This window comes from Podarcis bocagei (genome assembly GCF_964188305.1).
Source record: "Podarcis bocagei genome assembly, chromosome: 2".
Classification (NCBI taxonomy): domain Eukaryota; kingdom Metazoa; phylum Chordata; class Lepidosauria; order Squamata; family Lacertidae; genus Podarcis; species Podarcis bocagei.
Window position 1 is genome coordinate 1,984,020 of NC_138126.1, and position 20,187 is coordinate 2,004,206.

At 48.0% G+C, this 20,187-nt stretch overlaps 2 protein-coding genes across 2 annotated transcripts in view; one reads left to right on the top strand and one right to left on the bottom strand.

Moving 5' to 3' along the window:
- LOC308580498 (uncharacterized protein) overlaps positions 1-20,187 on the bottom strand; it is a 332,166-nt gene that overhangs the window by 46,096 nt on the left and 265,883 nt on the right. The window lies entirely within an intron of this gene.
- LOC308580947 (uncharacterized protein) overlaps positions 6,037-20,187 on the top strand; it is a 182,794-nt gene continuing 168,643 nt past the window's right edge. The window contains exon 1 of the mRNA XM_081183286.1: positions 6,037-6,104. The gene's annotated coding sequence lies outside the window, so the exon portion shown is untranslated. The remainder of the gene's footprint in view (positions 6,105-20,187) is intronic.

Genomic DNA, 20,187 nt, shown 5'->3' on the forward strand with positions numbered 1-20,187 from the left:
GAGACGCAGAGAAGGGAGGAGACAGAGAGCGAGGGGGAGGAATACGAAGGAAAGATGAGTGGGGATGACGACCCGAGATCACCGAGCCTGTCTAGTGCGTCCGAGGATTCCCAGAAGGGAGCGCCAGCAGTCAGAGCAAGGGGGGAAAACAGGGGGACACCCCAGGAAGAAGGGTCCAGAGAGGGATCAGAGAGCAACAGTTGGAGATCGGGACCCACGTGCCTAGCCGGGAGCAGCGGGGAGAAAGGGGACCAGATATCGGGTTCCGGAGACTTTCAGAAGGAGGGAGGGCATGAGTCAGGAGTAGTCACGCCCACCTCGGGAAGCGATGAAACGATCAAGAGGAAGGTAGAGAGTTGGGCGCGCGCGCCAAGTTCAAATGTAGCGGAAGCTGGCGCAGTCAGCAGCCCCGAGAGTGAGCCGGGTCCTAAAGCCCGCCGCAAGGAGGCGGAAGGGTCAGGGGGGTCCGCGTCTGAAGAGAGTAGGAAAGAAGAGACCCCGGGGGGCAGAAGGACCCAGAGACGGAAGGAAAGGCGCAGGAGGTGGAGCAAGGCTAGGGTATTAAGCTGGTGCGCTAGAGGCGGAGACTCAGACGGGTCTTCGCCGGTCTGACCTAGAAGTAGGGCTGCACATTGCAGTTTGGAAATGGAACCTGTAATCCAATAAAGACTCTTTTAACCTGAACGCTGGCTAACGTGGTCCTATGTGAGCTGGGACTGGGTGGCAGCCCTGACACGAGTGTTCCAGTTTTGGAACTTTTTTTGGAAGCCGAACATGCTCTGTTCTGAGTATAACTTCCGTTTTGAGTGCCAGACTTCTCTTTTCCTTGTGAGGGAAGGCGGGCCGGGTGGCAAGTAGGAATGGGATGGGGCTGCTCCGCTAGGCAGCGTTGCTGCTTGCACGGGAAGAGGAGCTGGATGGGGGCTGCTGAGCTGGGGAGGGACAGGCTCCGTCACCCTTTCCGTTGAGGGCTTTGAGGCTGCACTCCCTCAAGGGAGAATTTTAAAGGAGCCCCCCCTCCGCCTCGCATCCCCTGCAACCCTGTGAAGGCAGCCAGGCTGAATAGTTGCTGGGGTTGGGGTAGGTGGAGGCAGCCCAGAAACTGCATCTGAGAGCCCCTGCACCACTTGAAGGCAGCCAGCCGCTCCTCAGTGGAGCTTCCCGCTGCTGCTCCTACTTGTGTGCAAGGAGGAGTGGAGGCAGGGATCTCTCAGCGCAAAGCCTCCACTTCTGAGAGATCTCCGTCCTGCTCCTGAACAGGGCTGCCTTCAGAGGTCTTCCAAAAGGTATGGAATTCTCTCTTTGACATCTGATATTGGGGGGGGGTGTTCCACAGAGAGGGTGCCACTACCGAGAAGGCCCTCTGCCTGGTACCCTGTAAATGTGAGGGAACTGCTAGAAGACCCTCGCAAGTGGACCTCCGTGATGATGGGGGGATATTTTCTTTTCCTTGTGTTAGATGGATGTTGAAACAAGGTGTGATTGACATGGGCATGTCTGGATCACAGGGCTAGATTCCCAGCATCCGCAGGGCTAGACTCCAGCAAAGTTGGAAAGCTCCGCCAGGGATGCTGCTTCTGTTTTCTCCGGCCAACGCAGCCTCCAACCTGCCCTGGCACCTGGCTGGAGAAGCCCAACTGGGCTATTGGGACGACAACTGGGACAGGTAAAGCCAAACATCTTCAGGCCTCTTTGCAGGCGGGCCAAAATCACTCATTTCCCCCCAAAATATAGTCCGACCCCCAACAAGGTCTGAGGGACAGTGGACTGGCCTCCTGCTGAAAAAGTCTGCTGACCCCTGATCTAGTAGATCCATTGTTATAACCATATCAAAAAAGTATTTGGTATTTTGCCTTCTTTTGAGATACTTTCCCTCAGTGTTCTGTCATAGTCCTGTGATCCTACTCCATTAAATTCACCCGTAATAATTATATTTCTGTCATAAACCTCAGACATACTTTCCTCCAATAGTTGGAAGAAATCTCATGCGAAGAGGGGCTCTGAATCTGAAAGTCCCAGTCCCAAATCTTAATCCTGCCATCCTAAGATATTATAAGCAGGCCCCACATTCCTCTTTCCCCCTGCAATAGGGAGGTTAGAACAACACTTAATACCCTGCAGGGATCACAAGAGCCAGAATTGCTTCGCATTCACAAACGCTGTGTGAAATATCACTAGTAAATAGAATAATTCAAACAAGGAAACCAACAACAGTATTAAAATTGCAGGGAGAGAGAGAAAAACTGGATTTGAAATGACTCAACCACAAGATGAGAAGTCTCCGTACTGAATGAGGGAAGGGGGAGGCATGGGGGGGGCTTTTGAAGTCTCCCTGCTGGCAAGGGAATTCCAGAGCAAGGACGCCTCTCTCTGTCTGGAATCCCTCACTGCCTCATCTCCAGCAGGAAGGGGGGATTTCCAGACTGGGACCCTTCACTCTTAGGGGGAGGTGCTGGGGCCTGGGCAGCTGGATGGATGGACATCAGCCTGCAGAAATGCCCCCCCCTTCCTTTCACAGGACTGTTGTGGTGTTGCATGTGTGTGACAAGGCAACACTCAAGAACAGTTCCCACCAACCAACATTACATCATTCCTCCACTGCCCACAAGGGGGCGATCTTTCCTCTACACATGGTAGAATCCTAGAATTGCAGAGTTGGAAGGGACCACGAGGGTCATCTAGTCCAGCCCCCTGCAATGCTGGAATATTTTGCCCAAAGTGGGGCTCAAACCCCCGACCAAAAGATTCAGAGTCTCATGCTCTACCGGCTGTGCTCTAAAAGGGAGTTTCAGTTCAAGCAGAGCCCAGAATAATTAGGGTTGCCATATTTCAAAAAGTAAAAACCAGGACAAGCCCAAAATTGTAGTGCTTTTTTTTTTTTTTAGACAAGGCCCCAAATAAACGCCAAAAAAGCCCATGAGTTTTCAATTGACTTGTCTTAAATCCAGGACAAAGTGCCATCTTTTGGAAATTCCACCTTTGAAATCTTTTGCTAGTCTTTCTTTTGAATGAGGTGGGGGGTTTTCAATCTGGCCAGTCCCCACACAAAAGAATAAATGGAAACGAAGAAAGACAGTCACAGGTAGGTAGCCGTGTTGGTCTGCCATAGTCAAAATAAAAAAAATTCCTTCCAGTAGCACCTTAAAGACCAACTAAGTTAGTTCTTGGTATGAGCTTTCGTGTGCATGCACACTTCTTCAGATACACTGAAACAGAAGTTGCCAGATCCTTCTATATACTGAGAAGGTGGGGAGGGGTATTACTCAGAAGGGTGGTGGGAATGGGAGATTGGCAGATAGCTGAGATGAGCCTCTTGACGACTCTTAACGACTGCAATAGGTCTTCCAGGAAAAGGCAAGGGGCGAGAAGGTGAGAAATGGCTTAGTCATGTATAATGAGATAACAATCCAATGTCTTTGTTCAGACCACCTTCTCACTATATAGAAGGCTCTGGCAACTTCTGTTTCAGTGTATCTGAAGAAGTGTATCTGAAGAAGTGTGCATGCACACGAAAGCACATACCATGAACTAACTTAGTTGGTCTTTAAGGTGCTACTGGAAGGATTTTTTTTATTTTGACTATGGCAGACCAACACGGCTACCTATCTGTAGTTGGGAAGTGACACTGGCAGGAAGGAAGAACAGTCCTGGAGGAAGAATGATACACAGCAAATGGGAAGAAATCAGACTTTGACATACTGTATGGGATGCGGGCAGTGGTGAGGGGCTTTTTATACAGAAGCAGAGAGAAGCTCCAAAAGCAAGATATATGAGCAGAAATCAGGGCGAATGAGAAGAAATCCACTCAGGAAGCAGGGATCCCGGGGAATCTGCCTCCTCGGCGCCTGAAACTGAGGCGAGGCTCAGATCCCGAAGGGCGGGAAGTTGGGAAAAGGCGGGAAAAGTCGTTGAGGGGAAGCAGCAGCGGGGGGAGGGGCTCCTCCTCTCTCGCCCCTCAGAGACACGACGGGGACCCTCTTGGGAGGGGGGCAGAAAGGGGTCTCTCTCCCCCCCCTCACAACCCCCTTGCAGCGGGGGGAGGGGCTCCTCCTCTCTCGCCCCTCAGAGACACGACGGGGACCCTCTTGGGAGGGGGGCAGAAAGGGGTCTCTCTCTCCCCCCCTCACAACCCCCTTGCAGCGGGGGGAGGGGCTCCTCCTCTCTCGCCCCTCAGAGACACGACGGGGACCCTCTTGGGAGGGGGGCAGAAAGGGGTCTCTCTCCCCCCCCTCACAACCCCCTTGCAGCGGGGGGAGGGGCTCCTCCTCTCTCGCCCCTCAGAGACACGACGGGGACCCTCTTGGGAGGGGGGCAGAAAGGGGTCTCTCTCTCCCCCCCTCACAACCCCCTTGCAGCGGGGGGAGGGGCTCCTCCTCTCTCGCCCCTCAGAGACACGACGGGGACCCTCTTGGGAGGGGGGCAGAAAGGGGTCTCTCTCTCCCCCCCTCACAACCCCATTGCAGCGGGGGGAGGGGCTCCTCCTCTCTCGCCCCTCAGAGACACGACGGGGACCCTCTTGGGAGGGGGGCAGAAAGGGGTCTCTCTCTCCCCCCCCCCTCACCACCCCACTGCAGCGGGGGGAGGGGCTCCTCCTCTCTCGCCCATCAGAGACACGACGGGGACCCTCTTGTGAGGGGAGCAGAAAGGGGTCTCTCTCTCCCCCCCCTCACAACCCCCTTGCAGCGGGGGGAGGGGCTCCTCCTCTCTCGCCCCTCAGAGACACGACGGGGACCCTCTTGTGAGGGGGGCAGAAAGGGGTCTCTCTCTCCCCCCCTCACAACCCCCTTGCAGCGGGGGGAGGTGCTCCTCCTCTCTCGCCCCTCAGAGACATGACGGGGACCCTCTTGGGAGGGGGGCAGAAAGGGGTCTCTCTCTCCCCCCCCTCACAACCCCCTTGCAGCGGGGGGAGGGGCTCCTCCTCTCTCGCCCCTCAGAGACACGACGGGGACCCTCTTGTGAGGGGGGCAGAAAGGGGTCTCTCTCTCCCCCCCTCACAACCCCCTTGCAGCGGGGGGAGGGGCTCCTCCTCTCTCGCCCCTCAGAGACACGACGGGGACCCTCTTGGGAGGGGGGCAGAAAGGGGTCTCTCTCTCCCCCCCCTCACAACCCCATTGCAGCGGGGGGAGGGGCTCCTCCTCTCTCGCCCCTCAGAGACATGACGGGGACCCTCTTGGGAGGGGGGCAGAAAGGGGTCTCTCTCTCCCCCCCCCTCACAACTCCCTGGCACTCCTCTCATGGCGGAAGGGGAGCCCACCCTCTCCCTGCCGGGCCAAGGGGGTCTCTGGGCGCAGGAGAGCCTGGGGGGAGGAGGGGGGAGAGGAAAGGAAGCGCCCCTTCTCTCTCTCTCAGGCAGCCCCATGTCTCTTCCCACCCCCAGGGGGGTCCATCTCTGGGCTTCACAGAGGACCTTGCGAGGCAAATCTGGGCGGGGGAGGGGAGTGACCCCCCCTGGGCTTCCCTGGCTCAGCCCCTCCCCCACTCTCCTGACCCACAGGGGGCGGGGCAGCCCTTCCCTCCTCCTCACTCAGCCCCTCCCCCACTCTCCTGACCCACAGGGGGCGGGGCAGCCCTTCCCTCCTCCTCACTCAGCCCCTCCCCCACTCTCCTGACCCACAGGGGGCGGGGCAGCCCTTCCCTCCTCCTCACTCAGCCCCTCCCCCACTCTCCTGACCCACAGGGGGAGGGGCAGCCCTTCCCTCCTCCTCACTCAGCCCCTCCCCTCCCAGCCTCCCTCTTTGCATATTGAGAACCACCTCCTTCTCTCCCCGCAAACCCAGGTCCCCCCCAGATATGATGCCCCCCCGGCCGCCATCTCGCCCCCCTGCTGTGGGGAGGAGGAGGGAGGGGGGCCAGGTCCCCATGGAGCCCCCCGAGGCAGCGCCGTCCCGTCCTCTTCCCATCACAACACAGGGAGGGGCTGCTCTATGGACGTAGCTCTAGGGGCAAGCGCATCCCAAAAGGAACCGGAAGTGTCGCTGCTGAATGCGCCGGAAGTTTCCAGGAAAGGGGAGGAGGGGCGTCAGTGGAGAACCCCCCCCCCGCCCTTTCTATTGCCGACAAGGAAAGCGGACTAATCCGGAGCCAGGGAGGCGGAGGACCAAGAGGTAAAGTGGGAGGGAGAGGAATGGGGGGGAATAGAGGGGGGATAAGGGGGGAGGACAAAGAGACCCCCCCGCAAGGAGAGCGCCCTCCCTGGGGCCCGTCGACAGGGGCCCCGATCCAGGCCCCGACCCAGGGGGGGGGAAGGGGGGACCCCAGACCTGCAAGGTCTCCTGGGCAGCAGCAGCAGCAGCCCCGCCAGACTCCCCTTTCTCCTTCCTGGGGGGCCGAGAGATGCTCAGCTGCCCTGCCCCCCCCCCCGGGAAGGGGAAGGAGGGGCCTGGATCGGGGCCCCTGTCGACGGGAAGGGGAAGGAGGACCCCAAGCAGGGCAGGGGGTGGGGCTGAGGCCCCCCATTCTCCCTGGGGTCGTGGGGCGCCTGGCTGGGTCCCCAAGAGACCAGCTGAGCTTGTTCTGGGGATGAGCTTTCGTTTGCATGCACACTTCTTCAGATTGGACAGTCTTCTACCTGAAATTTGGGAAACACTTTCGCTTTCCTCGCCATAATATCTCTTTCAAACTGTGAACTTTCAGTCCAAAAACCTCTCCCTTTATCTTGTCCAAACAAGATGATTTGATGGTATTGAAACCAATCCGCCACCACACCTCCCACCTCATCCTGTTTATTCAGTTTTATTTCTTCTTCCGAAAAGTCCAAAAGATCTCTGTAAGTTGCCCATTGCTTCTTCCGTATTCCATTTTTTAAAAAGCTGTTGCTTTTGTGGGTTGGAGCCAAAGAGGTGTTTTTCTTTCCAGCTGATTATTATATTTATCCCATACTGTAAAAAGGATTTTCTGAATAATCTGATTCATAGAGCTCTTGTGTGTTTTAGTTTTATCCTGCCATAAATAAGCGTGCCAACCAAACATAGTCTTACGACCTTTGTTATAAGAAAAACCTGCTCCTTTTCCGTTATGGGGTATCCATGAGCCCATATAGTCCTTAAGTGGGTTCCTTATAGGTAGGAGAAAATAACAGAGGCCAAGCAGAGTATATGGAGAAGCAAAGCGGCTAGTAAGCCTGGTCTTTATTGCAACAGTGTCCCCCCCCTCACCACAACCAGGAGGGAGGTGTGCAAGGCCTTATATAGTCTTTTGCAATTGCCCACCCAAGACCACCCCCCCCCCAAATATCATACAGAAGGAGACTGTCTACAGCAGGAATACATCACAGGAGGCAGTCTACAGCAGAAAACCTGTCCTCAAGGATACCTGTTAATGGTCACTAACTGCATTATCTGGGCAGCCTGGGCATTCTTTTGTGATGGCAAATACTTTAGTTCCTGAATCCAGGTCACAGGCCCACCCTGTTTATACCTCTTTAAGACAGTATTCGTAAACATAAAGACAATGGGAAGGCTTCCATTTATATTTGAGGACATTTCTGAGCACAATTCAAAGTGTTGGTGCTGACCTTTCAAGCCCTAAACGGCCTCAGTCCTGTATACCTGAAGGAGCGTCTCCACCTCCATCGTTCAACCTGACACTGAGATCCAGTGCCGAGGGCCTTCTGGCGGTTCCCTCATTGCAAAAATGAGGTTACAGGGAACCAGACAGACGGCCTTCTGGGTAGTGGCGCTTGCCCTGTGGAACGCCCTCCCATCAGATGTCAAGGAATTATGCAGCTATCTTATTTTTAGAAGACATCTGAAGGCAGCCCTGTTTAGGGAGTTTTAAATTTTTAATGGTTTGTTGTTTTTAACACTCGATTGGGAGCCGCCCAGAGTGGTTGGGGAAACTCAGCCAGATGCGCTGGGAATAAATAATAAATTATATTATTATTATTATTATTATTATTACTACTACTACTACTATTATAGGTCTGTGGTGCTCAATGTTTAGGCATAGTAAATATTAGAATTTAATTAGAACTTGTGTGTCATAATGGAGATATGTTATAAGATAGTAAGAGCTGACAGTAAGCTGTTCAACAGTGGAATTTGCTGCCAAGGAGTGTGGTGGAGTCTCCTTCTTTGGAGGTCTTTAAGCAGAGGCTTGACAACCATATGTCAGGAGTGCTCTGATGGTGTTTCCTGCTTGGCAGGGGGTTGGACTCGATGGACCTTGTGGTCTCTTCGAACTCTATGATTCTATGATTCTAAGATAGTCTCAGTGTATTTTAGAAAGGGAGTTATGTAAAGGGTTTTTTCTGTTTGATCCGTGTTTCTGTGTAAATACTGTGTGTCAGACTGAGAATGTCATCAGGAAGGTCTAGGAAAGGGTCACCTGCTTCTGAGCATCAGAAATGAGCATGGAAAGAGTTAATATCATAAACCTACCGGAATCTGCCCCCTCCCTTTGTAACTGTTGAATGGTTTCTTTAAATGTAAAGGTTCACTAGCTCTCCCATTACCCTGGGGGATGGGTTGGTGGTTGGGTCATGTTTGTTTGTTAATCTGCCCCCTCCCTTTGTAACAAGCAGCTGTAGTTCTTTTGGGATTTAATATCAGCTCATGAAAAGTTGGGCATACGACCCGGAAAGCTGCCTGGCTCCCTCCGTCTGAAGGCGGAGATATGCACCACACGCCATAGTCTAATTTGGCTGGACTTGCCATGGGAACGCAGAAGGGGCAAGCAAGGAAGGGGGAGACGGCCAAAGAAACCTGCTCTCCCACAAGTGCCCCCCCTGCCAATTCCGTAACCTTAGCAAAGCCCAAGTTCAAACACCACCCCTATTTAAAAAAGGCCCCCGTAATTTCGGCACTGGACTGCCCTTTAGGGTTGCCGTAAGTTACTCTTCCAAGTCCCAAAAGCGCGTAGCAACTCTGGTCTATTTTGCAGGGCTGTTGTTGGCCGGCTAACTGGCGGCCAGCGCAGTCGCAACTGTTCTACTCACACATGTATAGGCACATTTGGGTGATGTCGCGACACGAATATCATTTCTCGATATTGAAATATTGTTGGTGTGTCAATGTCCCCCTTGCGTCAATGTGCCCCACCTCCCCCATTCCGCATTTTCAGAGGAGGGGGAAGAAGGGGAAAGTGTGTCCCACCAGATAAGACTCCCATCCTCCCTGGCCATAGGCCATCTTTGCTTGGGCAGGTGGTACTTTTAGTCCAACCACATCTGGAGGGCCAGAGATGCCTCCTCTCAGCATAGAAGGTTCCTCTAGGGCTCAGTGTTACTTGGGAGTTGGTGGAACTGGATCTTAAGGGTTCTTGAGACATTTCTGAGGGATTGTGATTGGTATCCAGACCCTAACACTATAAATCCAAGGTGTCCCCACTGAGCAGTTTATCAACCCTGCTGGCCGCTGGGGAAGACCTTCTGAAGGAAATCGTTTTCCCCAAATTGCTTCCTTGCTTCCTCCGCTGCTGCTGCCCACACTAATGGAATGTCTGGATGAAATCCCAGGGATGTCTGGCTCCTATTACAAAGAGATCCAGTTGATATTCTAGAATAAAGTGTGGCTAAGATTCTGAGTCACAATCATGGCTGAGAAATACAGCCAGGGTATATGAAACTGATTTGAAGATTGGTTTCTTCTTTACACTTTATTATTCTTATTATTATTATTATTATTATTATTATTATTATTATTATTATTATTATTACATTCAGGAGGACACACCATGGGTTTCATCATTCTTTTCTTTCCAATAATCAGTGTTATTCACGTTTAATACTCACCTATTTCAGTGTCACACATATTTTTATCTTGTGATCTTCATATGAAGAGAGGTATACAAATTTAATAAATAATTCCCAGTTGGAGCAGAGCTAGAATATCCAGAAGCCCTTGGCCACCCACGGCAAAGGAGGAAGAACAGTGAGAGAGGCCTGGACAGGGAATCTCCGCTAAGATAAGCCAGTGTCAGGAGGCGGGTGCGATACCCGGTGGCATATAATTATTATAAATCATAATTGGGGTGGGTGTCTCAATCTGGCCTTCCCAACGGTCAGGCTCCAGCTGCTTTCCTTCTGCATCTCCAGCTCTCTCCATTCAAGAATGCAAGGCTGAGAGATGGAGGTCCAACCCCAAGAACATTCTCCAACTGAGCACTCCTTCAACCGACCACAAGCACCAAGCCTTGTCACTAGACCTATATATGGGTCTCCCAAAATGGTCAGTATGGACCTCCTGAGGCCAAAGGGACTGTGCAGGTGATGAATAAAGATCTAGAGGTCGAAGGGGACAAAATGTGGCCCAAGGGGTGGAGGATTATAGTGCAGAGGATGAAGAACTTCATGATGAACCTTTTTTTTTAATGATATTTATTAAAGTTTCAAAGAAAAGATTACATAAAGAAAAAGAGAAGAAAAAGAGAAAGAAATAAAAAAGAAAAAAATACAAAATACCGAAAAAAGATAAAAAACACTTAAAAAACACATCAGTCTTTCCATGCCTTACATTTCATTTCCTTGCTTCCCTGACCTCATCACACCTCCCTTTTTGTATTCCAGTTCTATTAGTTAATTCAGCAATTCCTTTCCCTCTTTGTTTTTGTCTTAATCCTTTAACTTAATAAATTATAACTTTGGATTTTCACCTGTTAACAATCCATTTTTACATACACCTTTATAACATTGCTGCTAACACCACTTAACTTCATTCTGACATCATTCTAATATTCATTAATTTTGCAGTATTTATGTAAATAGTCTTTAAATTTCTTCCAGTCTTCTTTCACCGACTCTTCTCCCTGGTCTCGGATTCTGCCAGTCATTTCCGCCAGTTCCATATAGACCATCACCTTCATCTGCCATTCTTCCAGAGTGGGTAAATCTTGTGTCTTCCAATACTTTGCAATAAGTATTCTTGCTGCTGTTGTGGCATACATAAAGAAAGTTCTGTCCTCCTTTGGCACCAATTGGCCGACCATGCCCAGGAGAAAGGCCTCTGGTTTCTTCAGGAAGGTATATTTATATACCTTTTTCATTTCATTATAGATCATCTCCCAGAAAGCCTTAATCCTTGGGCATGTCCACCAAAGGTGAAAGAATGTACCTTCAGTTTCTTTACATTTCCAACATTTATTATTGGGCAAATGATAGATTTTTGCAAGCTTGACTGGGGTCATGTACCACTTGTATATCATTTTCATAATATTCTCTCTTAAGGCATTACATGCCGTAAACTTCATACCTGTGGTCCATAACTGTTCCCAATCAGCCATCATTATGTTATGTCCAACATCTTGTGCCCATTTAATCATAACAGATTTCACCGTTTCATCCTGAGTATTCCATTTCAACAGCAAGTTATACATCTTTGACAAAATCTTAGTTTTGGGTTCTAGCAGTTCTGTTTCTAATTTTGATTTTTCCACCTGGAAGCCAATTTTCTTGTCCAAATTGTATGCCTCCATTATCTGATAATAATGAAGCCAGTCTCGCACTTTATTTTTTAGTTTCTCAAAACTCTGCAGTTTCAGTCTATCTCCCTCTTGTTCCAGAATTTCCCAATATTTCGGCCATTTGGCCTCCATATTGAGCTTTTTCTGAGCTTTCGCTTCCATCGGTGACAGCCACCTTGGGATTTTGTTTTCCAGTAGGTCCTTATATCTTATCCAGACATTAAAAAATGCTTTCCTGAGAATATGATTTTTAAATGCTTTATGTGCTTTGACCTTATCATACCACAAATATGCATGCCATCCAAATACATTATTAAAACCTTCTAAATCCAAAATGTCTGTGTTTTCAAGAAGCAGCCATTCTTTCAGCCAGCAAAAAGCTGCTGATTCATAATAAAGTTTAAGGTCTGGCAGGGCAAATCCACCTCTTTCCTTTTCATCCGTTAGTATTTTAAATTTTATTCTAGGCTTTTTGCCCTGCCAGACAAATCTAGAGATATCTCTCTGCCACTTCTTGAAGCAAACCCTTTTGTCCAAAATTTGCAATGAAACAGAAACAACATTCTAGGCAATACATTCATTTTTATCGCAGCAATACGGCCTAGCAGTGAAAGCTTCAAATTTGACCAAATTTCTAAAACTTTTTTCACTTCAGCTCAGCATTTTTCATTATTGTCTTTGAATAGATTCCCATTTTTTGCTGTCATGTTAATCCCCAGGTATTTCACTTTCTTAACCACTGTTAAACCTGTCTCATTCTGAAACCTCTCTCTCTCAATCGCTGTTAATTTTTTCTCTAAGACCTTTGTTTTTAACTTATTCAGTTTAAATCCTGCAACTTGACCAAATTCTTGAATCAGTTCCAAAACCCTTTTAGTACTAGATTCTGGCTCCTGTAATGTCAATACTAAGTCATCTGCAAATGCTCTCAATTTGTACTGTTTAGCTCCAACTTGTACACCTTTAACCAATTGGTCCCTTCTAAACATATTCAGCAGGAACCCCAGGACCAATATGAAAAGCAATGGGGAGATTGGGCAATCTTGTCGTGTCCCTTTTTCTATCTTAAATTCCCCCGTCACCACGTTATTTACAATTAATTTAGCCTTTTTTCTGAATAAATTGCACTTAACCGTTTTCAAAGCCTTGGCCTACCCCCATCCCCTGTAGGTTCTTCTTCATAAAACTCCAAGAAATGTTGTCAAAAGCTTTCTCCGCGTCCACAAATATAAAAACTGCTTTAGTATTTATGTTCACTTGTAATTTTTCTAAAATATTGATTATGTTTATCACATTATCAGACAAATGTCTACCCGGGAGAAAGCCTGATTGATCTTTATGAAGAACTTCATGATGAACTTTAGACCCTGATGAATCTTGGCCAGGTTCATGGAACATAGAACAGCTCCCTTTCCTGTGAGAAACCACTTTTTATAAAACATAAACCCCCACAGTTCAACCGTATTCTAAGATAATACTGCTTCATTAACAATAATTAAGGGTTATAAAAGGCTGATGATGGATGACCATTATTTTACATTCTTTCATTTGCCTTTCCTAAAAATTTGGAACATATGGAGGACAGGAGAGATTGTACAAGACGTTAAAATAAGTGCAGGTGCTAATTGTAATAGTACTTTGTTCTCTTCCTAGAAAACAAATAAGATTTTCTCCCCACCCCATCGAAAGAAGACAATGGAGAAGGCAGTCAGAATTTTGGTGGGCCATGTCCAATGGAACTAACGAAGAAACCATTTAAATACATGGAGTGTGAAAAGAGAGAACATAAACAATTTGAAAGTATGGAGTGTGGAAGGAGCTTCAGTGGGAGTGGACACCTTAGAATTGATCAGCGCACTCACACAGGGGAGAAACCATTTAATTGCATGGAGTGTGGAAAGAGCTTCACTACTAGCAGAAGCCTTAGAATTCATCAGCGGACTCACACAGGGGAGAAATTATTTAAATGCATGGAGTGTGGAAAGAGCTTCAGTCAGAGTGGAAACCTTAGAATTCATCAACGGACTCACACAGAGGAGAAACCATTTAATTGCATGGAGTGTGGAAAGAGCTTCACTACTAGCAGAAGCCTTAGAATTCATCTACGGACTCACACTGTGGAGAAACCTTTTAAATGTATGGAGTGTGGAAAGAGCTTCAGTCAGAGTGGACAGCTTGGAATTCATCAATGGACTCACACAGGGGAGAAACCATTTGAATGTATGGAGTGTGGAAAGAGCTTCACTACTAGCGGAAGCCTTAGAATTCATCAACGGAGTCACACTGGGGAGAAACCTTTTAAATGTATGGAGTGTGGAAAGAGCTTCAGTCAGAGTGGACACCTTAGAATTCATCAACAGAGTCACACAGGGGAGAAACCATTTAAATGCATGGAGTGTGGAAAGAGCTTCAGTCGGAGTGGAAACCTTAGAATTCATCAACGGAGTCACACGGGGGAGAAACCATTTAAATGCATGGAGTGTGGAAAGAGCTTCAGTCAGAGTGGACACCTTAGAATTCATCAACTGAGTCACACTGGGGAGAAACCATTTAAATGCATGGAGTGTGGAAAGAGCTTCACTACTAGCGGAAGCCTTAGAATTCATCTACGGACTCACACTGGGGAGAAACCATTTGAATGCATGGAGTGTGGAAAGAGCTTCAGTTGGAGTGGACACCTTAGAATTCATCAACGGAGTCACACTGGGGAGAAACCTTTTAAATGTATAGAGTGTGGAAAGAGCTTCAGTGGGAGTGGACACCTTAGAATTCATCAACGGAGTCACACAGGGGAGAAACCATTTAAATGCATGGAGTGTGGAAAGAGCTTCATTCAGAGTGGAAGCCTTAGAATTCATCAACGGACGCACACAGGGGAGAAACCATTTAAATGCATGGAGTGTGGAAAGACCTTCAGTCAGAGTGGAGACCTTAGAAAACATCAACTAACTCACACATGGGAGACACCATTTAAATGCATGCAATGTGGAAAGACCTTCAGTCAGAGTGGACAACTTAGAATTCATCAACGGTGTCACACTGGGGAGAAACCATTTAAATGTACACAAACCCTAGTAAGGAGAAACAACCTCTCAAAACCCGGCCTGGTCTCCAGAAACAAGAGCTCCAAAAACTAAAAAGGAAAGATGTCCACCTGCAAGACCTGCAACTTCAAGAGAATGAAGATGAGGATATTTTCTCCATGGAAGAAAATACTCTAATTAGGCAATTTTGCCATTTTCCATCTCCAATACAAACAGAAATATTAGAAAGATTGGATATGCTAAGAACTAAGCTGGCTGGGAGAGATATAAACAAGGAAATCTATGTGGACGTTCATACAAAGAACCAGACTTCCTATAATCTGAACCCAATACTAGAACAAAACCCAGCGGCCTGTCGGCCATGTTATCTTCTGACAATGGCTGAGATTAACCTACCCCCAATTAAGGAAGCTTGGCACACTGAAGAGAACACTACACCATCTCCAATAAGGGGAACCATCCCGAAGGTGAACTCACCAGGCTCTTGGGACAAGCTGAGGTACCTAGATGAGGCAGAATTAGGCCACAATCAGGTACCGGAAAAATACCTACAGAAAGAGATAACACACTTCAAAGGCCCGGTGACCACTAATGTCAGTATTCAACAGTCAACAGCTGAAACTATAGAACATTTGGCTAGTTTGCCATGTATGGAGAGCAATGGGCCGGCTCATAAAAAAGTAATCCCTAAAAGCACCTCGGGAAATAATTGACAAAGATCAGACCAGAGACAAACTCCAGCCGGCTCCCTATCTCCGCGGAAATCCGACATCATTAGATATGAACAGACTCAACCCTCACTCACAAATCAAGCAAAAGCAGTTCTTTCCTTAAAAGACGCAGTCAACCCATCCCAGAGCCTTAAAATTGTCTCCTGGAATGTTAACGGCTGGGCGACAAAGCAAATGGATCCTGAAGTAATGAATTTCATCTCTTCCTTCGACATTGTGTGCCTCCAAGAGACCTGGTCCCAACATAGTATCGCTCTCCCAAATTATTGCTCCTTTAACTCCTGTGCTCGTAAACTAACCAACAGGGGTCGCCCCCAAGTTGGCCTTGCCTGTCTTATTTCAACCACCTTATCTCTCACTATTTGCGAGGAAATTAAATCTTCCCCTTACTTTCTCACTATAAAGATCCATCTCCCAAAGACCAAAAACCCATGGTTGATAACTACAGTATATCTGCCCCCAGTAATTAACGATTCCGACCGCAATGAAAGATGGTCTGAACTTTCTTCTTGGCTCCATGATCTTCAAACAACTAACCCAGGACTTCCTCAAATCCTCTTAGGCGACTTTAATGCAAGAATAGGTCCCAACGACGATGATATAGTTTCTCCCGCGGCACTCCTGGACAACCCCCTGCAGCCCCCCTGGGGAAACAGATGCTCTCTTGATCCTATAACAAATGCATCGGGGAGACTGATGGTCCAATTGGCCATGGAAAATGATCTCTGCATCGCGAATGGTAACATTACTCCCTTGTCCTCGCAGCAATTAACGTGTATCACTTCCCAGGGAACCAGTGTTGTCGACTACATTTTATTGACGCCGGAGCTATTCTCAATTTCTACAAAAATGGAAGTGGCTGAATATTTTGGTGGTGACCACCTTCCATTGACTCTATTGTTAAACCTAACAGAGCCACCTTCAGTCCCCTCAAACTATAGAACTATGGTACAAAGCCACCCTGTATACAAAACAAAGAAATGGACAAGCCTCAGCTCCTCTCCTGCCCTGGACATACAAAAATCATTTGATACGCTTGCAGCTCCCTCTGATCCAATCCTGCCTGCTGATCAATACCGGAAATTACTTGATGCTTTCTCAACAATTTACATAACCACCACCTTGCCTACTCACCAACGTCTTTCCTCTGAATCGCCTTGGTTTGACAAGGAATGTAAAGCCTTAAGAAGGCGAATTAGGAAAATGGTCAGAATCATCAAATTTTCCAATGACCCCCAAACCCGCGCAAAGCTCATAGATATTAAAAGAACATACAGAAACATGATTCATCGCAAGAAACAGCAGCACATCCTTGAGGCTTGGTCCATTCTTCGTTCGGCTGTAGAGAGGCATGACTCCCGCTCCTTCTGGTGCTTAGTTAGACCTTCGGCACCATTCAATCCAGCTACCCAGATTTCCGTTGATGAATGGATTGCCTATTATTCAACCAGTTTCGCTTCTCCAAATCTTCTTACAGATCTCCCTCAATCCCCGTCGGACCTCTGTTCCTGCTCTCTTAGTCCCACTTCCTCAATAAACTTTACCTCAACTCGCATTTTCAACATCATAATGTCAATGCGAAGGAATAAGGCCCCCGGCCCAGACATGGTCCCGTTAGACCTTTTCCTGACTGATCCTCTTTGGTGGAGTGAACACCTGACTCCTGTATTCACCGCTATCTCCTCCGCCCTAGACATCCCCGACTCCTGGAGAGAAGCTATAATAGTTCCGATCTTCAAAGGCGGCCAGCCAAACATCCCTAGGAACTATCGCCCCATCAGTTTATTATCCATCCCGGGGAAAATATTTGCCGCTGTTTTATTGGAGGAACTTCTCTCATGGGTCCAGGGGAGGAACATTCTACCGCTGGAACAGATTGGTTTCCGAAAGTCAGCGTCAACCATGGACCACTGTCTAACTCTCTATCACCTTGCCAGTAAATACACTGCTCCAAGGCAAGGCCACCTATTTGCCACTTTCATGGACCTGGAGGCCGCCTTTGATTCCATTCCTAGGCAGAGATTATGGTCCAAACTTGCCCATCTGGGAATTGATTCGCACCTCCTCTCCCTAATTATTTCCCTTTATTCAAACACCACAGCTCGCGTCCGAAGTGGTCCAAACGGCTCCCTCACTACTCCATTTCCAACGGCCAAGGGCGTCCGACAAGGTTGTCTCTTGGCCCCTTTATTGTTTAATCTCTATCTTCATGATGCAATTTCCACTTTGAAGCTAGCATCTAAGTATCCTCCTCACTTAGCAGGCCACCCCGTTGCTTCCCTTTTCTATGCTGATGATGCCGTCATCTTATCCAGAACAGCTGCGGACCTAACAAATGTAGTTAACGCATTTACCGCCTATTGTAAGGCGGAAGCTCTTAGTATTAATTATAAAAAATCGAAAGTCCTCCACTTCACTCGTTCCCGCAAACTCAAATTGGAGCCGCTTAAGACCACAGGTGGCTACTTAGAAAAGGTAAAAGCCTTTAAATATCTAGGCGTAATATTCACTTATAATCTCTCCTGGACCACCCATCTACAATCTGCCTTTCTTGCTGCAACCACGACCTCTAATGCCATTGTCCGATTCTACCACCAGAAGGGCGGCAAACACCTTCCAGCAGCAATTCAAATATTTAATGCCAAAGTTGTCCCTAAATTATTATATGGATGCGAAGTATGGACTACAGCAATATCAGGTAACTTGGATCGCCCACTTCATATGTTTCTGAGATCTCTTTCCAGCGTCCCGAGATGTGTCTCAGGTGCAGCCCTACGACTCGAATTTGCCCAGTCCTCAATTGTTAAACGAGCATGGAGCCGAGCCATTTCCTACAGCTTCCACTTACTAACATCGGATGCTCGAATTAGAGGTGGTTTTTCCAATCTGATCCTAAGAGATATTCATAATTCCCCTTGGAAAACTACAATCAACCTCAAATTCTGCTCTCTTCTCAATTTCAACTGTAAAACTGTCCTTAACTTAGAGTGTATCAGCCCGGCGGCCCTACCTCTAATTAAAAAGAAACTACAGCAACTTGACTTTTCTAACACAGCTTCCTATGCAAGAGGACCGTGTTCAGGCCTAGCCCTAGCTATTCCACCCCCTGAAGGGATCCCTCTTTACTGCTTCACAATTTCTTCGGAGGCGAAGCGTAGGGCTTTTACCTGTGCCCGTCTCAACTGTTTTCCTACAGCAGTTCTGTCGGGTCGTTATTCCAGAGTTCCCATTGCAAATAGAACATGCTCTTGTAATGACACGGCCCTGGAGACTATGGAACATGTAATGCTCTTCTGTCCCAACTGGACAGATGAAAGATCTCGGTTTTTAACTCCCCTCGTAAATAAGCTTCATCTCCCAATCCAGCCTTGGATAGTGTCCCTCTTTCTGCAGGATTCTGATTGTTGGATTACTGAGATGACAGCTAACTTCCTGCTTAGTGTGATGAAGAGGAAAGCGGCACCAACTTCTTCTTTAACACCACAGCTGCAGTCGATACGCCGCACAACCGAACGAAGTTCCAAGTAGCCTTATTGTACAAGGACAATCGAGCTAGGACATATCTGATGAGCTGAAGGACCCTTTAACGGTCCTCCTCCAGCCTCAGCAGTTTTCCCCCCCAGTTTTTTTCTCTTTGTTTAAGTAATCACCCAGGACGATATCTACCTTTACCTCCCCACCCCTATTTTATGTTGTTATCTCAATGTATATCATGCTATGGCCACACGGCTAATGCAATAATTTTAATTAAAATTCAGGAATGTATGAAGTGTGGAAAGAGCGTCGGTGCAAGTGGAGTTCTTACAAAACATCAACAAACTCATACAGGGGAGAAACCATATAAGTCCTAGGGAAGTGGACAGAGGTTCAATTGTAGTGGAAGTCTTACAAACCATCAAAAGACTCCCAGGGGTAAGAGCTGTAAGACTGGAAACACCTACAGGCCATCAATTAAAGAAGAGAAAGGGTTTAACTAGAAGGAGTGTGGATCCTGCTTTGGTTATTATGCAACGCTTTTTAGAGTAGAACCTTTTTCTCTCCGAGTCGACACTTTCTTTCACATCAATAACAGGAAACCAGTCTTAATTCCATGCAGCGTATGTTAGCTTCTGTTGTTTGTAACGTAGTCTAGACATTTATTTAAAGTAATGAAGGTAACATTTCACAATAGTAAGCCTAATCTAATATTTAATGTGAATCTGTAGTGTTGCTGCTGAATGAGGGTGGACTGGGAGTGAGCTGGTGTTGGTGTTTGGTGGAGGGAGTTGGAAATGTTTGTATCTGGGAATGGAGAGTTTCTCAAAGTGGAGCTGAGACTGGTGGTCTTGCATGAGGAGGGAAGGGGGCACAGGGAAGAAGGGGCCGTAGCAGAGCATCTCAAAGCAATGTGCTGGGGGGGCAGGAGCCATGGTGACACAAGTGTGTGTAGAATGCTATTCCCATAATGACGCAGGCGAGAAACCGTAAGGATGAGTATAATGGGGAAGGAGGTTCAGGCAGGTCCCCAACCCAGAGTGCTAAGGGTCAGCTTCCTCCAAATCCACCAGCTGCCCCAAGGCAGGACCCACCTCTTGGCCTGAGGGTGGAAAGCCTCCCTCCACCTTTGCGACTGGACATGATCCGAGGGCAGTGATGGCGAACCTTTTAGAGATGGAGTACCCAAACTGCAACGCAAAACCCACTTATTTATCAGAAAGTGCCAACTACTGCAATGCGCTCTTTGTGGGGCTACCTTTGAAGGTGACCCGGAAACTACAACTAATGCAGAATGCGGCAGCTGCACTGGTGACTGGGAGCGGCCGCCGAGACCACAGAACACCGGTCTTGAAAGGCCTAAATTGGCTCCCAGTACGTTTCCGAGCACAATTCAAAGCGTTGGTGCTGACATTGAAAGCCCTAAATGGCCTCGGTCCAGTATACCTGAAGGAGCATCTCCACCCTCATCATTCTGTCCAGACACTGAGGTCCAGCGCCAAGGGCCTTCTGGCAGTTGTCTCCCTGCAAGAAGCCAAGTT